This window comes from Geospiza fortis, unplaced genomic scaffold (genome assembly GCF_000277835.1).
Source record: "Geospiza fortis unplaced genomic scaffold, GeoFor_1.0 scaffold41, whole genome shotgun sequence".
Classification (NCBI taxonomy): domain Eukaryota; kingdom Metazoa; phylum Chordata; class Aves; order Passeriformes; family Thraupidae; genus Geospiza; species Geospiza fortis.
The window spans coordinates 17,655,304-17,667,134 of record NW_005054299.1 but is presented as its reverse complement, the minus strand read 5'-3'; the positions used below and the strand labels follow the sequence as shown (position 1 = coordinate 17,667,134).

General features: G+C 39.1%; 1 long non-coding RNA gene across 1 annotated transcript; it reads left to right on the top strand.

The window, feature by feature from the left end:
• The first annotated feature begins 1,388 nt into the window (after positions 1–1,388).
• Positions 1,389–8,900, top strand: LOC115948196. The gene is made up of 3 exons (XR_004082047.1): positions 1,389–1,503; positions 5,089–5,187; positions 8,885–8,900. It is a non-coding gene; the product is annotated as an uncharacterized LOC115948196 (long non-coding RNA).
• Positions 8,901–11,831: the final 2,931 nt, after the last annotated feature.

Below are 11,831 nucleotides of genomic sequence, written 5' to 3'. Positions count from 1 at the left end.
TTCTGCTACAAGATAACACTTTTTTGCATAAATGCAGCTGTCAAAAGAAGCCAGCACAGCAGTCCAACCAGCCATGTATTTCTCCTTTCTCAGGGACCACTAACAATCCATCCTGAAGCATGGAAACTCCTACACAAGTTGTATTTTCCAAGACTCCTTTTAGCAGTCCATGAATACCTGCAACCACACTTTTAAATTATGAAATCTATTAACATGATCTTAAGTCTGTTTTGCAAGACAAAAGCTGCAGAAACCTAGGGGAAAAGGGATTGGTCACCTCCTCTTCTGCAGGCTGCTTTGAATGACATGTTTAACTGCAAGGCAACTGGAAAATCTGCCAAGAACTGATGACATTGATGGTTCCTAGTGAGAGTCTGGGTGCCTTCACTGCTACTGTCTCAGGCTGAACACAACAGAAGCACACCCAAAGTCTCTCAGATGCTTCGTTTCAACAAAGCATTGCAGAAAACCAGCTTTCAAAACAGTCTTGACTCTTAATTTTGAAAAAGCAGTACAAGAGGCAAAACCTCAAACAGAGGACTCTTTCTACTCTGTCTGGTGACCTAATTCTGAACATCTCTCCAGCTTTCTTCCATACAGCTCCCACAGAAATAAGATGAGGAAACAGTATAGCTAATTTTTTTTTCATATGGATTGGGATTTGGGAAACATGCAAAAATTAGAGTGCAATGCATAGCATTTTAATTTTAAAATATCAAGATGCTTAATTTTGCTTATTTTTTCTTTGCTAGGGTAGGTCTATCCAGCACTTTGAGGACAGGACTACACTTCAACACACAGGAGATCACATCTTGCTTGTGTTCATAAAAAAAACCACAGAGCCAAGTGTGATTCAACACAACCTACCAGAGAGGTGGCTTTACTGGACTGGGTTCAGCATTGCCCAACAAATACTTCCAGAGAAGAAGCAGAGAGCTTCTGCTCAGAGGTACATGGATTCCTTTTCAGGCCAAGGTGAAGAAGAAAATCCAAAACAAAGGAAAACTAACCAGCAAATAAACTTCAAGAAAAACCCCACAGCTACAACAGTACTGTTGGCTTGTATTTCTTTTCAGAAGAACTGTGAAGTTCACTGAAGAACAGGTATTTTACAGAAATTTCTCCACTTCAGCAATTCCTTTCCAGGGTGGGACACATGAGTAAGGATTTATACGATTCCTTAGTCACAATTTTAAGAGTAACTAAATACACACACGAAAGTAGAATCCTTGTTATTTAAATGGGGAGACACCAAAAAAATCATTCTCCAACAAAGTTTGCACGATGTTGACTCCTGTATGTTCAGTTTTGAAGTCTGAAGGCACATCCTCACGGCATGCTGGCACAGCACTGCTGTTTGTGCAGCAGTTTGGCACAGGCCACGCTTCACCCCCTAAATTACATACACGGCCTCCTTTTCTCCTCCATGACTGTGCCGCAGTGAGACACGGCGCAGACACTTTGGCACATTACAGCAAACGTGAACATACGACGCAAGCTTCGGTAAGACAACAGAGCGGGCTTCCAGCAGCTCGGGAGCCAGAGGAGCGGGCAGTGACAGTGCTCACGGTTATGTCACGGAGCCGGGACACTCTCGGCCTCCTTTTCCTTTTCCTTTTCCTTTTCCTTTTCCTTTTCCTTTTCCTTTTCCTTTTCCTTTTCCTTTTCCTTTTCCTTTTCCTTTTCCTTTTCCTTTTCCTTTTCCTTTTCCTTTTCCTTTTCCTTTTCCTTTTCCTTTTCCTTTTCCTTTTCCTTTTCCTTTTCCTTTTCCTTTTCCTTTTCCTTTTCCTTTTCCTTTTCCTTTTCCTTTTCCTTTTCCTTTTCCTTTTCCTTTTCCTTTTCCTTTTCCTTTTCCTTTTCCTTTTCCTTTTCCTTTTCCTTTTCCTTTTCCTTTTCCTTTTCCTTTTCCTTTTCCTTTTCCTTTTCCTTTTCCTTTTCCTTTTCCTTTTCCTTTTCCTTTTCCTTTTCCTTTTCCTTTTCCTTTTCCTTTTCCTTTTCCTTTTCCTTTTCCTTTTCCTTTTCCTTTTCCTTTTCCTTTTCCTTTTCCTTTTCCTTTTCCTTTTCCTTTTCCTTTTCCTTTTCCTTTTCCTTTTCCTTTTCCTTTTCCTTTTCCTTTTCCTTTTCCTTTTCCTTTTCCTTTTCCTTTTCCTTTTCCTTTTCCTTTTCCTTTTCCTTTTCCTTTTCCTTTTCCTTTTCCTTTTCCTTTTCCTTTTCCTTTTCCTTTTCCTTTTCCTTTTCCTTTTCCTTTTCCTTTTCCTTTTCCTTTTCCTTTTCCTTCCCTCTCCCTCTCCTTTTCCTTTTCCTTTCCTCCCTTCCAGAGATACCTATGTAGCACTAAAGAAATTGTAAAATAATACTGTTGAGATGTTGCCAATCCCTGTTATAATAAGAAGACAAACACTGGCTCTGTTTGTGGTCTCTGCTTTGAAGAATCAGAAAGTGGGATCTCACTTTTCCTTTGTTCAATGACTTAACAGAAAAGCTCCCAGATAGCTCCACATAGGGTGAATTCATCCCTTTGCTCTCTACTGAATACCAACATTTATTCTGAGAGGACACATTTTTTCCTGATATCTCAAGGAAACAGGCTTAAATGTGGCATTCGTGCTACATACATTTGATTCCATTTCATACATAGATCTCATTAAGTGCCATGAGATATAAATATAAATGTATTATAAATTGGAGAAGTTGCAGGTCCAAAAATAGCATTAGAACAGTGGTTTGATTTGTAGAAGGAACCTTCTTTTTCGTATATATCCCATTAAAGGAAATCACTGAGAGGTCCATCTCAAAAAAATTTTAACGAGTAAAACCCAATCTGTTTTGTAAGGAAAGAACATGACTGAAGTTCCTACTTTGCCACATCCGAGGATCACTCAAATTTGCAGGCATATCAAATACAATTTGGGTTCAGGTTCTCTGTGGACATTTTACAACAATTTTCAGTTTCCTTGCAGCAGCAGGAAAAAAAATCACCTATAATTGCACATAACCTATTTTTAAATCAAAAATTGACTTGAGAGTACAAAATGCCCCTACAGATACTTGTATAGTCAGATTTTCCCTTTTAAAAGGTGAGCAGTCAAGACATCTGTTAAGAGCACCTCATTTTCTTAGCTGTTAAGTGGAACTTTGTTATAAGAGCTTTGCAGTAGGCTTCTTTCAGTTTCTCATGTCTCTTTCTCTTTTTTCAGTTACAGCCAGCCTGTCAGAATTCAAGGAGCTTTTGGATGATACTTTTAGTCATATAGTTTATTGCAAGGAGATGGGAATTGGACCTGTTCATCCTTATGGATCCTTTCCAATTTGAGACATTCCATGAGTCTATTATTATATTTAACTACAGTGCTATGAGTGTGCTGTTGCCTATTGTTTGAATGTCTTGGATGCTTCTGGAATCCACCCTCCAGAGGATGCCAGACAGGTCTATTATTGGACAAATTTCTAATAATGAAATAATAGAATTATGGAACCATTTAAGTTGGAAAAGACACTTCAGAGCAAGTCTAACCATTACCTTAATACCACTAAGTCCACCACTCAACCATGTCCCCATGTGCCACAACTACTCTTTTTTGAATGCTCTCAGGAATGGTGACTCCACCCTTCCCTGGACAGCCTGTCTCAATGCCTGACCACTCTTACAGTAAAAAATTCTTCCTTTAGCCAATCTAAACCTTCTCTGGAGCTTGAGGCCGTTTCCTCTTATCCTGTCCCTGGTTGCCTGGTAGAAGAGGCAGACCCCACCTGGCTACACCTCCTTTCAGGCAGTTGTTGAGAGCAACAAGGTCACTCCTGAGCCTGCTCTAATCCAGGCTAAACACCCCCAGCTCCCTCCGCCTCTCCTCACAGGATTTGTGCTTCACACCCTTCACCTGCTCTGTTGCCCTTCTCTGGACACACTCCAGCACCTCAATGTCCTTCTTGCAGTAAAGGACACAGAGCTGGACACAGAACTTGAGGTGTGGCCTCACCAGTGCCCAGTACAGGGGACAATCTCCACCCCAGTCCTGCTGGCCACACTGTTGCTGACATGGGCCAAGATTCCATTGGCCTTCTTGCCTCTCTGGGCACATCACTGTCAACCAGCACCCCCAGGTCCTTTTCCCCCAGGCATCTCTCCAAACATTCTTCCCCAAGCATATAATACTGCAAGGAATTGGTGGGACCCAAGTGCAGAACCCATTGGCCATGGCCCACCGATCCAGCCTGTCCAGTTCCCTCTCTGGAGCTTAGACTCCTTCCTTAGTTTGTCTTTGTTTGTTTGTTTGTTTGTTTTCTTGCTTGGTTTTATTTCTTCTTTTTATTTAACTACATATAGGAATTGCCATGTCAAGGAATTGCTTGCACATAAGACAAACCTTTCACTTGCCCCATTGCAATTCTTATTTATTGAAACAGGATTTTAAGCTGTTTAGTGCTTGCCTCCTAACAAGACTAACAGCACAAAAACTAGAACAAAACTTGGTGATTAGGGGCACAAAAGTAGTGTACCACTTGATAAACACGAGGAGTAGTCCTCAGGGCACTGTAAAAGGGTGGGAGGAGACAAAAGAGAAAGAGATGAAATATCACTCTGAATCAGCTTTGAGGAGGAAACTTGGACAATGGTAGTTGATGACAGAATATTATGCAATAAGATGAGTCACAAATGCATGTTTTATTAGTGTGCTGAAAAGGAGCAGTGACAAATGAGGCTGCATGACAGGCTGGGTGACTAGTTCTCTCTCTCCTTGTTTCATGGTTTCATGCACTGGACCCTGTGCTATGCATGTGTCGTATCATTTTCTAAGTATAAGTGAAATACACATAGGTTGATGTGAAGCAGGAGAGAATTTTGGGACACTGCTGGTACCTAGAAAAGACAAGATATTGTTCACTATTTGGAAATATTTTCTGTGTTTTCTCATTGTCTGATTCTGACTGTGATCTCTGTATGAACACAAGCACTTAAGTAAATTGATTTCTCTGCTTTCAATAGACTAGACTATTTATGAAGACATTAATTATCAATCATTACCTACTTTAAAATATAATTATGATAAGACTAAGATTAAAACTTGCTTTAATTATTTCCTTTTCTAGGGATTTCTCTCTAACTGAGATCCAGATGTAATTTCACATCAAAGAGACACTGAAAGAGACAAAGGATAGATGTTCTGCCCATGCCTATGTAAAATAACAGTGAGTAGGTTTTTAAGAGTCGCTCTTCTGGATGCTCTGTCATACATGAGTAGTGAAGGATCAAGAAATCCACCTGGATTTTTCTCAGCGTTTGCTCAAATATTCAGTGTCCTCCTTTCAGCCTCCTTCCCTTCAGACTAGAGGAGCAACCCTCTATCCCCTGCCTGAGCTGTGCCAGCGGAGGGCACTCTAGCACCACTTTTTCCACATCAGCCCTTGTCCGGAGTTCCATTCAGGGATTTTTCCTCTCTCTGTGTGTGTGTGTGTGTGTGTGTGTGTGTGTGTGTGTGTGTGTGTATGAGAAGTACTTGAAACCAACTGAGTAAATTGCCTTTAGTTATTAAGGCCCACACCACATGTATATATGTGAGCAATGGTAAAGTGTTCTGTTTGGTCTGTTGAAGTTCAGGGTGTCTTAGGACTCTCTGCACACAGCCACCCTTCTATGTATTTTAACTATTGGCAAGGGCTGGCTTCATTCCTACCACCAGTGGGATTTGCTTTCGCTCTAATTTACTGTATGGTAGAAAGGGAAAGGGGAAAGGAAGCATTTCAACAGATTGTAATAAGCTGTGCTGCATAAAAATGCCTCTTTGCATCATCACAAATACAACCTGTCTGCCATTAGGAAAGGCTCCTCTTTGATTTAAATTTTAGGCATTCAAGAATCATGCATTATGTGAATTCCAAAACATATTGTAATAATTACTGTGTGAAAAGGAAGTCAGAACCACTGATGTTAAGAGTCATCTTCTGATTTCTTTGGGAAATTTGGAGCCAACTGCCATGATGAGGCAGGTAGGTAGACTGCTGTGGAGTTTTATTCCTAATGTCTCAGAGTAATATCAGATTAGGTTAATTGTTCTAATAGAAATCATCCACTTTGAAATGGCTTTTGAATTTTCATCTAGGGTTGTTAGAGCTTCTCTTTGGACCTGCCTCACTGTATGTAGTTGCTTGAGTCAGTGCTGCTCAAATTAGTGAGGCCTGAGTCCCACAATAAACATCTCGTTCATGAATTAAAGTTACCATCTTTTAATGAAACCATTAAAAAATGAATGAATTAAATGCATCATAGATACACTAATTTCTGCTGGTAGCAGAAATATTTGCTAACTGGACCATTAATTTTGGATAGAAAAACAAGTTTTTGATAGCTATATCATAAAATTTTAAATACTTATGAACTGGAACTTGCTTTACATCAAGAAATCATTCTCTAATTTTTCTGGCAACAGAAGGGCATTGCACAGCTTATGCTGTAAGCAAACAAGATATGAAGTAATTGTATACAGAGGAAATTTGCAGAGAAAGTACACTCAGGTAATATGGAGACAGTTTTTGGCAAGCACTACAACACTTTGCTGCTTACTCTTATTTTACACCACAATAAAGTATATTGTGCTGAGAATGTGAATGTTTTAATAACCTCTGAAGTTTGTATGCTAATACAATTTGAAAATCCTACAACTTATTTAGAAAAGTGATTTCTTATACATTTGCACTGAAGTTGTGATATGTTCTGTATCCTAAATGCCACAAAGTGTCAGAGAGCTCCTTTCAAGTTAGTGATGCATACCACAGTCAAGCTGATCTGACAGAATGACCCCAGACCTGCCTAATCTGCATGAACTGCCATTCAGGTTGCAAAGGTGACACAGTTCCCCTCTCTGACCTGCTGCTGCCTCTCTGTGAGGTCAGTCACTGGATACCAAGGTTGAGAAGTTTGAGTGTTTGCTAGGGCCACACAATCCAGTAACTGAAATGGATATACCAATTCATATGTCTGTCTTTGATGACTTGGTAAAAAAATGCTTCTCCTGGATTTGTTCCACAGGAAGATCCCATTTGATCTTCTATGACTTACTTTCTCTGGGCTGAGGGGTAGTTCATATTGATTACATGATACAGTACCTGATCAGTAGGCTGTGTTTATCTTTTAATGCAAACAAAACTTGCCATATAATTGATGGCATCAAAATACAGACAGCTGTAGTGTGTGAGAGAATAAACATCTAATTCTGTCTAGCAGTTTGCTGTGACCTAGGCATTAGAAACATACCAAACCAGTTCAGCTAAGAACATGACCTGTTATTTTTTCCCCATCCCTTTCATGGTTGAAGGTATCAGAAATATGAGAAGGCTGTGCTTATTGTAGCTACTGAGGATACCATAACCTACAGTGTGAGATAAATCCCTGATGAACTAAGCAACCTTTAAGAAATCCCACTAAGCAACTGCTGTATCTCCAGAGATGCTGTGGAAATTCTAGGTAAAAATAATAATAGTAAGTTTACAAATGGAATATGTGTGTTTTGACAATCAATACATAATTTTGTAACAGAAAGAAAAACCATAATTCTGTGGTTCTAAGTCCTTTGTTGTTCTAACCAATATGTTAAAAGATGGCTTAAACAACAGAATGGAGGATACACTTACAAAATTTCTGATGATACTGAGTTTCAAAGGCTTACAAACCCTGTTAGAATACAAAATCACAAATCAAATTGGATGTACTTAAGAAGTGATTCAAAAACAGCAATAGGGAATCCATTACAGACAGATGTAAAAAGCTGTAGCTGGGAATGAGTCATCATTTTCATTAATATAAATGGAGGTTTACCTGTGTTACAGATAAAAATTGAGGCTATTCTGTGAAACACTAGAAAAACCATGCTATTGCAGAAAACATGTGCTGATGAGTCCTGAAAAACAAGTCTGTGTTCAGCCTCAGTAGGATTATTAAGAAAGGTACATAGAAGTTGAGAGAGAGCACCAAGAACAGCTAGAGGTTAATAAAATGTGACTTATGAGAAATAGTTTAGTTTTGTTTTGCTTGAGAGAGAAGCCTGAAAAAGAGCTTTCCCACTGGACATACAATCTCTCATATTCAAGAAATACTTTTTCTCTGTAACCACATATTGACTCAGCAGCTTGAGGATTATCTGGATCTCCTTGCTGGCAAGTGAGACTGGAGTGAGAATAGTATCATATCCTCTTCTGGAAGAAACAAGTCAAAAAAAATGAAGGGAGAGCTGACCTTGCATTACCCTGAGATCCAGCAACCTGTAACACCCCTCAGTCTTTATTTGATTTCAAAGAGTGTTCACTTTATCTGTGTGGTTTTTTTATGAGCTCATTTTTGTTAGCTCTGACATTAACTATCTAGATTAGGGAAAGCTCTTAAGAAAAAGGTAATAAAACCTGCAACCTGATGGATAATAGGTAGGCGTTTTACCAGTGGGTTTTTTTCAAGCGGGATAGTATAGTTGTCTAACCTAGAAAAAGGAAACTTTTCCTACCAGCAGGGACAATTAGATGTAGCTAGTATAATTACATCTCTATAATTCACTACGTGAAAATTTATTGCAAAGACAGAATATGCCAGTTAAAACTTAGACCTCTAAAATAACAAGAGTGATTAGAGGATATTAGTTCTACAAAGAGGGCTGGAGTAGACATAAACAGAACCTATTCTGTAGTTATTTACCACAAATGAATTCTTACTGAGCTTATTTTAAGTGACTTTACCATCTTTAATATACCACCACTTTGGTTTGCAGAAAGAAGTCACCATTTATTGCTTTCTTTCACACTAAGCCATCTCACATTTAACATGTGATAGGAGTTGACATCTGGATATAATAACAAAGTTGCAGGTGTGCTCTCAAGTTCATGTTGTACTTTCACTTTACAGGAAGACTGAAACCTTTTTAGGTCCTGGTGTAGACAAGTCAGAATGAAGTCTCCAGACCCCCAGAGCCCACAGATGTCCCAGGAGAGCACCATGCATGCAAGGCAGCTCCAAACACAGAGGAAGAAAACAGATGAGTCACTTGGCCACCTCTGTAAAAAGTGGTGGCCAACCAAAGACAGCTCTCTTGGCTTCCAGTGTGCCAGGAATGACAGAGTAGGAGCACCTATGAGAGCTGCTGTTTTACTTCTCCAGGCACTGTTAAACCATGGGTGCTGCTACATCATGAACCCATTAACTCTCTGTTATCTCTTTATGTGCGCTTGTGCTCGTGGGCTCTGTTTTGCGCTGGGCAGTGCTTCGGAGCTGTTTCATTCAGCTACTTTTGCCCTGACAATGAAAACAAATACAGCAATTTTCCTGTAGTTCAGTTCCTTCAAAGGCATGATTCCAATCCAGCAAAGGGCTGAATTCAGTGAGAATGTGTAAGTTATCTGTATTGAGAAAATCTGACATAGTATTATTTTTTCCCCAAGCAGAAAAATCCTATATCAGATATATGACCAAAAATTGAATAAAGCTGAATAAAATAGAAAAATTGATTTAAAATTGCTAGGGTGCATCTGTGAAAACAAACACATGGGTTTTTGTAGTAAATACTTATTTTTAATTTTGACATAGGACAGAGATCTCAGCATAATATGATAAAGGAGATATTCTCATCAACATTTAAGAATTCCAATCTTTTCAATTTCTTCGCTGCTTAGCAGAGCAACTTTGTGCTTCAAAGCTCTCTTTCAGATTGGTCAAAATATGAAGAGTAACCAAGCTCTTGGTTATCCCTTCATCTCTCTTCTCACAGCTGAATTTGGTTTCTTTCCCTCCTACTTCCTCAGAAGACTATACTTCTCACCAAAGACTGCAGTTAATGTTGTTTACAGCAGAAACAATGAAAAGTTAGAAAGACTACTTTTATTATGTGCCTTCTTTTGTTTACTCTTTATGACTGCCACCTGATCCTGCAGATTGAGTCAAATCCCTTGTGCTCTACAGCTTTAATCTGTAAGAAAATACAAGTAGAAAAGCCCACACATTTACTGGTGGATATTGAGTTGCAGCATACTGAGTGTTTTTGTCTTGAGATGTATGACAGCTAAGACAAATGATACAAAACCAAAAAGCTCTATTAGGCCTCATAATTAATGTACAAGGATGTGGACAGATGTTTGAATCAATCAAATGAGAGGGCTTCATTTTCCATTTAAAGGCAGTTGCAAAAACTCATCTCTAGAAAGCTGCTGACAGAATAGTGTTAATGGCTGTTGGTGAACCAGAAGAAGAAAGTGTGCAATCCAGGCAGGGAGCCTTGTAAGAGCAAAGTCCTGAGCAGATGGTAAAAATTCAGTCCTGGAGCTTGAAGGGAGATGGATGATTCTTTTTTTTTTTTTTTTGAGACCCTAGGGAGAATCTTAGGGAGCAAACCAGGAGCTCTGACATGATGATGAGAAATTAGAATGAACAAGAAATATTTACTTTTTGCTCCAGGTGCCTGTGCAGTTTTGTTGCCAGTTGGCATTTCAGACATAATAGGACCAAGCTGGAAATGTGAGCTATGGAGCAGTCAAATTTTGGTGAGGCTGAGAAAGAAAATAAGAGCCAGATGACAGCTTATGTCTCATGCTATGCCAAAAGTGAAAGGACTGTGCGAGCCGTGAGGCAATCTACTTCCTAGAGCTAAAAATAGGTATGTAAAATTTTTTGGTAGAGAAAAGGAAGGAAGAGAACTGAAAAACATGCCCATTAAGTTGCAAAACTGAGCAAATGATGCTGTTCAGATAGCTGAAGACAAATTTATACAATTTTGATTTGGCAGTGTTATCAAATAGAACTGTTGGCTTCACTTGCTTTTAGCTTCCTGTGCTATTCAGCCATACTGTCCCAGTCTGAAGACCTTCTGTGTTCTATGGAAAAATTGACAAAAACACACATGACTTAATGATTGTAATTAAAGGACTATTTTCTTCTTCCTAACATGTTTTGTTGTCTTTTATCCTAGATTGTCATTTTTCCAGAGGGAGCACATTGCAATGTAGCCTTTTGCCCTCGCTTTGTGCTGATACGCGTAAATACTATAGTGCATAGCAGTAGAATATCAGGCACTGGAAATGTGGAATATTGTGCTTTATATAGAACTGGAGTATGTTCCACTTCTTGTGACATCAGAAACAAGTGCCATTAACTGTAGTCTTTGGAGGGAATCCTTTGCTTACAGCAAGTACTGGGAAAGTCTTAGGGTTGCTTGGGTGGCGGGAGGAAGCAAGCAGCTGAAGAACAGTGTTTTAAACATTTTTAAAAATTGGTAAGTGAGCCTTTGGAAGACAGTTCTAAAGATTAGTGAATGGTTGCCTGTGGATAGTCTCAATCCCATCAGAAGAAAGGCATAATAAGACCAGACCCCAGTTTTTCCATGGTAGAATCAGTGAATAAGCTTATATTATATAAACCGGCACACTTCAATACTTCTCTAAAGTATTTTGAAGTAAAAAATTAACCATCAGTGTCCTCTGCCCCATCCTATAAAGCAGAGGAGTTGGGGACATATACAGCTGATTTTTCAGATTTCTCAGTTGATTTCCCCAGTTTTGTTCCACAGTATCTTGGAACCACATTCTTTTCTATTTTGTATATGCTTGTAGTGAGCACAGTAGTGCTCCCTGCAAACACGAACAATTTTAGGTTTGTTTTTACAGCCCATCCCCTTCCTTCCTAAAGATCTGATGATTAACAAGCTGAGTTATAACATATTCACAACTTAAAGATAAAAAGATGCTGATGAGATACTTAAAATGTCAAAACACAGACATACAGAAAGCAGGAAACTGCACCCTACAGAAGAACGTTGTTTGTTGCTACAATGCAGTATAGTGTGGTACAATACAGTATGCTTTCA